The following is a 6,168-nucleotide window of genomic DNA, read 5'->3' as shown; positions in this document are numbered from 1 at the left end:
ACAGCACCTGAAAAGACAACTATTGATAAGTATATGGTGATAATTTTCTACTGAATGGTCTTAACAATTTTACAAGGAATTGTTTGTAAACATATTGATTTAGACCCTTTAAAACTTGCTTCTCGAGATGCTTAATAATTGGAAAAATTAGGAGTAATATTTTAAAATCGTATATGAAATTTATATATTTTTTACAATATGCAAAAAATACTTATGAAGAATTATATGAAGCTATTTTTCCGCTTATTGCCGACTGCTGTTGTATTTAACTGTGTTTTGTTTTGATGGAAAGTGTAGAACAATCTTTATTTTCATATATGAATTTTTCTATTTGTGCTTCTACAGGTTGTAATAAAAATATCAAATTTTATAACAGCTGTAAACATTCGAATACGGGTGCCATTATGCTATATTTAGTGTGCCGTATGTGTTTATGTGGCAGTTGTAATAAAAACAAATTGTTGAATGCGTATTTAAAATAGCATTAAAGTAAGTTTGCAATTAAAATTTTCATTATAATTAAATTAATTTTGAATATAAAAGTTGTGTTATTTTGTATTAATGTATCATTAAAGTTCTTACGAATAGAAGTCTTATGTATTGTTATACAATACATAAGACATAATACATAAGACCTCTATATTGTATAACATTGTATAAAATTATTAATAAACAAATTTAAATTTGCAATAGTAACGTCATACACAAAACAGTATATCGAACAATAAAAATATACAAAAAATAGTTTTTTTAACCAGTGGCGTGTTATCCTATGGGTAAAAAATGCAATTGCCTGGGTAGGGCATCCCTAATTCAAATTCAAATGGGATTCGTGAAGCTATAACATGCCACTGTCATTAACTTATTTCAATTTTTTTACTTTGTTTTATGTTTCAAGTTATGAAAAGTAATAAGATTTACATATTAAGATGTTTGGACTGCAATTTATACACCTATAAATTCGATCTGTCTTTCCTTAATTTCGAGAACGGAATGCGATACAGAAAACTTAGTGGGAGAAGGCCCCAATTAACTATATTTCAAATAAAATTAGAGATATGACTGGCACAACTGTATTGTTAAAGGAAAAATGTGATGTACCAAGGGCAAGTCCTTACTAATTTGAGGTGGAGAGGATATATTTTAAATTAAAAATATGATTAGAAATTGCAGTCCATCATTTTGACAATGTCACAATAAATAATTGCTTGTTTTTAAAGAAAACCATTTGATAAATAATATATTATAATAAACTCACATTAGCATCGCTATCTGTGAAATCGTCTTTAAGTATCGACGTTAACCAATGGTCAATTTTGTCCTCGGAGAAAGTTATACACCATATTAATTGTTAAATTTCACTATATACTTCATTTTAAGATTGCAGTTTCTCTTTTTAAACAATTTTCATGAATTTTATCCATCATAATCCTGGAAATAATGTTATGTTAATTAATACCTTTGCTGGTAGAGTGTTAAAAATTATATTTTGTTCAAACAGTAATAATAATTCTGACAGTTAATAAAAGGGACATCACCATTAACTAATATTATTTAGCATAATCTATATACTTTGAACTAGAAAAAGGTTAATAGTAGTCNATTATGTGACATAAATTAATTTTGAATATAAAAGTTGTTTTATTTTGTATTAATGCATCATTAAAGTTGTTACGAATAGAAGTCTTATGTATTGTATAACAATACATAAGACTTTTATATTGTATAACATTGTATAAAATTATTAATAAACTAATGTAAATTTGCAATAGTGACGTTATACACATAACAGTATATCGAACAATAAAAATATACAAAAAATAATTTTGTTAACCAGTGGTGTGTTATTTTATGGGCAAAAAATGCAATTTTCTGGGTGGGGCATCCCTAATTCAAATGGGATTCGTCAAGCTATAACATGCCACTGTCATTAACTTATTTTAATTTTTTTACTTTGTTTTATGATTTACATATTAAGATACATATTGGACTGCAATTAGTAGACCTATAAATTCGATCTGTGATTCCTTAATTTCGAGAAGGGAATCCGATACGGAAAACTTTGTGGGAGAAGGCCCCAATTAACTATATAAGAACTTCCGATGCAAACCGGAAGTTGCGTTATTTCGATTAAAATCTTCCCCTGGAAGGTGTTAGAGATATGACTGGCACAACTGTATTGTTAAAGGAAAAGTGTGATGTACCAGGGGCAAGTCACTACAAATTTGAGGTGGAGATGATATATTTTAAATTAAAAATATGATTAGAAATTGCAGTCCATCATTGTGACAATGTCACAATAAATAATTGCTTGTTTTTAAAGAAAACAATTTGGTAAATATATTATGAGAGACTCACATTAGCATCGCTATCTGTGAAGTCGTCTTTAAGTATTGACGTTAACCAATGGTCAATTTTGTCCTCAGGGAAAGTTATACACCATATCAATTGTTAAATTTCACTATATACTTCATTTTAAGATTGCAGTTTCTTATTTTTAATAATTTTCATGAATTTTATCCATCATAATCCTGGAAATAATGTTATGTTAATAAATACTTTTGCTGGTAGAGTGTTAAAAATTATATTTTGTTCAAACAGTAATAATAATTCTGACAGTTAATGGAAGGGACATCACCATTAACTAATATTATTTAGTATAATCTATATACTTTGAACTAGAAAAAGGTTAATAGTAGTCATTAACTTTGTTTTCCTACACCATTGTTAGAGAACCTGTGACATTTTGTGGTTTCTAATGCTACCAGACAAAATATAGTATGATAGAATTCATGACATGTGCACATGCTGCAGCAGTCTTGTCAACAGCTTGTTTATCTTTCTCTGGACATAGTTATGGATGTTGCTAAAAATAATCAATATTCAGCCTGTACAGTATGGATTATTCCAAGATCAGCTGTAGAACAGCAGTGTAGAAACACTCAACTTGCACATTTTGCAGATAGGACTCAAACCAAGCAGTTGTCATCTCACAGCTGACTCTTTACTTTTGTTTCATTTTTAATATATTATAGTTTCCAGTTCAACTATTTATTAAAAATGCTCTGCATCATCCAATCTTGGCAATTTGCAGTGTGTAGAGAGCACACATTGTTCACATAATACAATATGTTCTTGATGTTTTGGCAATGATTAAGGGTCTCATATACCACATATCTATGTCATGTACAGTACAGTGGATATCAGTACTTGATCCTTCTTAGGATAAAAGGGATGAAAGAATGCAGTGTAGTGTAATACGAAATCATTTCTTACCTGAGGTATTGCAATAAAACATGGCTGTTAATCGCTATTTAGCAATTTTGCTTTCTCTGCAGCAGTTGGAAGAAACTATCTGTTTCATCAGGATTGAAAATGTCATCTGTGCTGTACTTAAATATTGTATCTTGTCTTTAGTCCATACATGCTATGTGCAATGAAACATCAATGTTTCTCTGCATAAAGATTTTGAGATAATTCCATACTTTTCAAAAATTCCCTGTACTGTAATAACAAGGAACTTTCTATGGGACAGTGGCACGCTTAAACATCTTGAAACCAGATAAGAATAACTTTCCGCACATCCTCAAATTGTGTGCTATGTGTTTTATTCCTGCTGGACTCAACATTGGATCTTCTTACCTTTTTTCAATGTTGGATGATCTTTTAAAATCATTGACAGAATGGAAAGGGTGATGCCAAACTCCCTTGCTCAACTTCTTGTAGAAAGAAGCTTTTTGAACAATGAAAATTAATTACCCTTTGGCATATTTCATTATGAAGTCTGACAAGATTACTTTCAGTGACTGATGGATCATAACAACAACATAGTAAAGTATATTACCCATTTGATAGTAAAGTAGTGTAAGGATTCGTTGAATATAAAACTCATATTTACATTCTCCTTCTTGTAACTTCCTAGTTTCATCTCCATACACATCTTATTTGGTGGTGACATTCCTGGCCTATGGTCTGAAAGATTCTGTCACTGGTGTCATCCATTCATTTATGGATTTTCACTGGGTACTTCCAGAATATTCTTACATAGGTAACAAATAATCCAGTCCACCCACCACACCAGCCTTAATCTAAGGCATCTTCTAGACATTTCCCTTTTGTCCAGTCATCTATAAAATTTCATAATCACTTTCTTTGAACCCATCCCAGTGTTTGAATATGTTGGGAGCGTTCTGCATAGCAAAAAATCCTTTGATTTTCTGAAATTTATATTGACATTTCTTAAGCTAAGTCTTACAGGTGGCCAAATTGGACTTCAAATTGTTTGCTATAATGAGGGGTATCTGTATGTTTAACAGTAAAAAATAAGTACTCTCTCTCAAATACACTTTTTAATGTTCTTTAAAACTGTATTGTTTAAGTTTAAAAGAAGTACAACAAATCTAAAATATAAATTTAAATACTTTGTTGTCATAGCAATCACAAACATATTAAATTACAAATATTATTAATTACAAGTATTAATTCTTTACATATATAGTAAAATATAGAATGAAAATTTAAACAGAATGAATCTTTATTTATTTAAAATATAAATTTTACAATAATTCATAATTTATAATCTGCTTTTACAGCTATCTCTATTACATTATATATGATAAAGAAAATTTGAACCTAATTTTATTGTGCTTAATTAACATAGGGCTAATTAATCCAAAATGAACATCAAGACAAATCAAACTCTGAATGCCAATTTTTACAAAATTTAAAATTAAAATGGTCCCGGGAATATAAAAGTAAAGTAAAGTAGTTCACTGACCATTTATAGAAGAAAATGTTGCATGCTCTTTGTCATAATGGAAATGTTTGTTAAAAGATTGCAGTGACAAAGTTCAATATCAACATTTTCTAAAGGAAGGTGTGTGGAGCAGATAACCTGAACAATTAAAAAAGAACATTATTTAAAATTGATTCTGAAATATGAATAAATATAGTAATGATTTCAAATAAATGTAATCACTTCCAGCCACTTACCATTGAGTTGATTATCCACAAAGTAATTTTCATACATACATGTCACATAGCTGCTCTATTGGTATGTCAGAAGCCTAAATGATGTCACACAACTCCTGGCTTTAAGTGCTCACAATCAGTTAAATCTATTAAACATGTAAAAAATAAAATGTCAGAATCATCAATGTATTCAAGAGTTACATAGAAGAGTTGAAAAAACAGCTATTTTTAATATAAAAATAAGTAAACAAACATTAAAATTCTAGTTAAGCTTCATTTTCATATGTCTTAATAAAAATTAAACCATATACTAAGAGAAATAAAACAACTTCTTTTAAAAGAAATGGTTTATTTAAAATTGTAGCATTTTCTAAAATTTAACATTGAGTTTAGCAAAAATAAGAGTGTTAATTACAGCTTAGATAGAACTTCTGGTTATATAAATGGCATTCTAGATATTAATGCAAATAAATTAAGTGTAGTAGTGTGATTTGATTTGTGTAAATCTGTAAATTTCAGTATTGGGTGTTGTTAAGTTATGTACTTTATGAATGAGCAATGGTGTTAAATTGCCCCAATTCTCAAAAATTACCCAAATACAATAAAACAATTCTTAATAAGGAAATATTACAAAAGTCAAGTGAAATCTTGATAAGTTAAAGTTTTTTTTGTATATATAAAACAATTAGTTTTTAAATTGGAGAAGAAATTGTTCTTCATCACAATAATACAAGATAAAATTCAAATATATTTACTATACAATCACACAAAAAATTATAAATAATACATCATATATATTGTTATTATACAGTCGACCCCCCTATAAGATCATTGATTTTTCCGTTTTATAATAAGGAAATATTACAAAAGTCAAGTGAAATCTTGATAAGTTAAAGTTTTATTTGTATATATAAAACAATTAGTTCTTAAATTGGGTAAGAAATTGTTCTTCATCACAATAATACAAGATAAAATTCAAATATATTTACTATACAATCACACAAAAAATTATAAATAATACATCATATATATTGTTATTACATATTATATTATATATAATATAACAATAATATCAGAATTCTCAATAAAATATATTTATAATTTATAATTTATCTTGATATGAAATAAATAAATATAATTTGAAAGACTAATTTATTACTTTTAATTAAAATTGCAATTCATATTATATTGAATGCA

The 6,168-nt window shown here is 27.9% G+C and overlaps 1 long non-coding RNA gene across 7 annotated transcripts in view; it reads right to left on the bottom strand.

Moving 5' to 3' along the window:
- Nucleotides 1-4,558: 4,558 nt before the first annotated feature.
- LOC111620223 overlaps nt 4,559-6,168 on the bottom strand; it is a 13,309-nt gene continuing 11,699 nt past the window's right edge. For 3 of the 7 annotated variants that reach the window (XR_002755881.1, XR_002755879.1, XR_002755880.1), the window contains exons 3-4: nt 4,993-5,117; nt 4,560-4,894 (exon numbers count right to left, since the gene is read on the bottom strand). This is a non-coding gene — a long non-coding RNA (uncharacterized LOC111620223). Of the gene's footprint in view, nt 4,895-4,992; nt 5,118-6,168 lie in introns of all 7 variants that reach the window. The other 4 variants (XR_002755882.1, XR_002755883.1, XR_002755885.1 and 1 more) reach the window with 2 other exon arrangements.

Source organism: Centruroides sculpturatus, unplaced genomic scaffold (assembly GCF_000671375.1).
Source record: "Centruroides sculpturatus isolate CEXI.00-Female unplaced genomic scaffold, Cexi_2.0 scaffold231, whole genome shotgun sequence".
Lineage (NCBI taxonomy): Eukaryota > Metazoa > Arthropoda > Arachnida > Scorpiones > Buthidae > Centruroides > Centruroides sculpturatus.
This window is presented reverse-complemented; position numbering and strand designations above follow the sequence as displayed.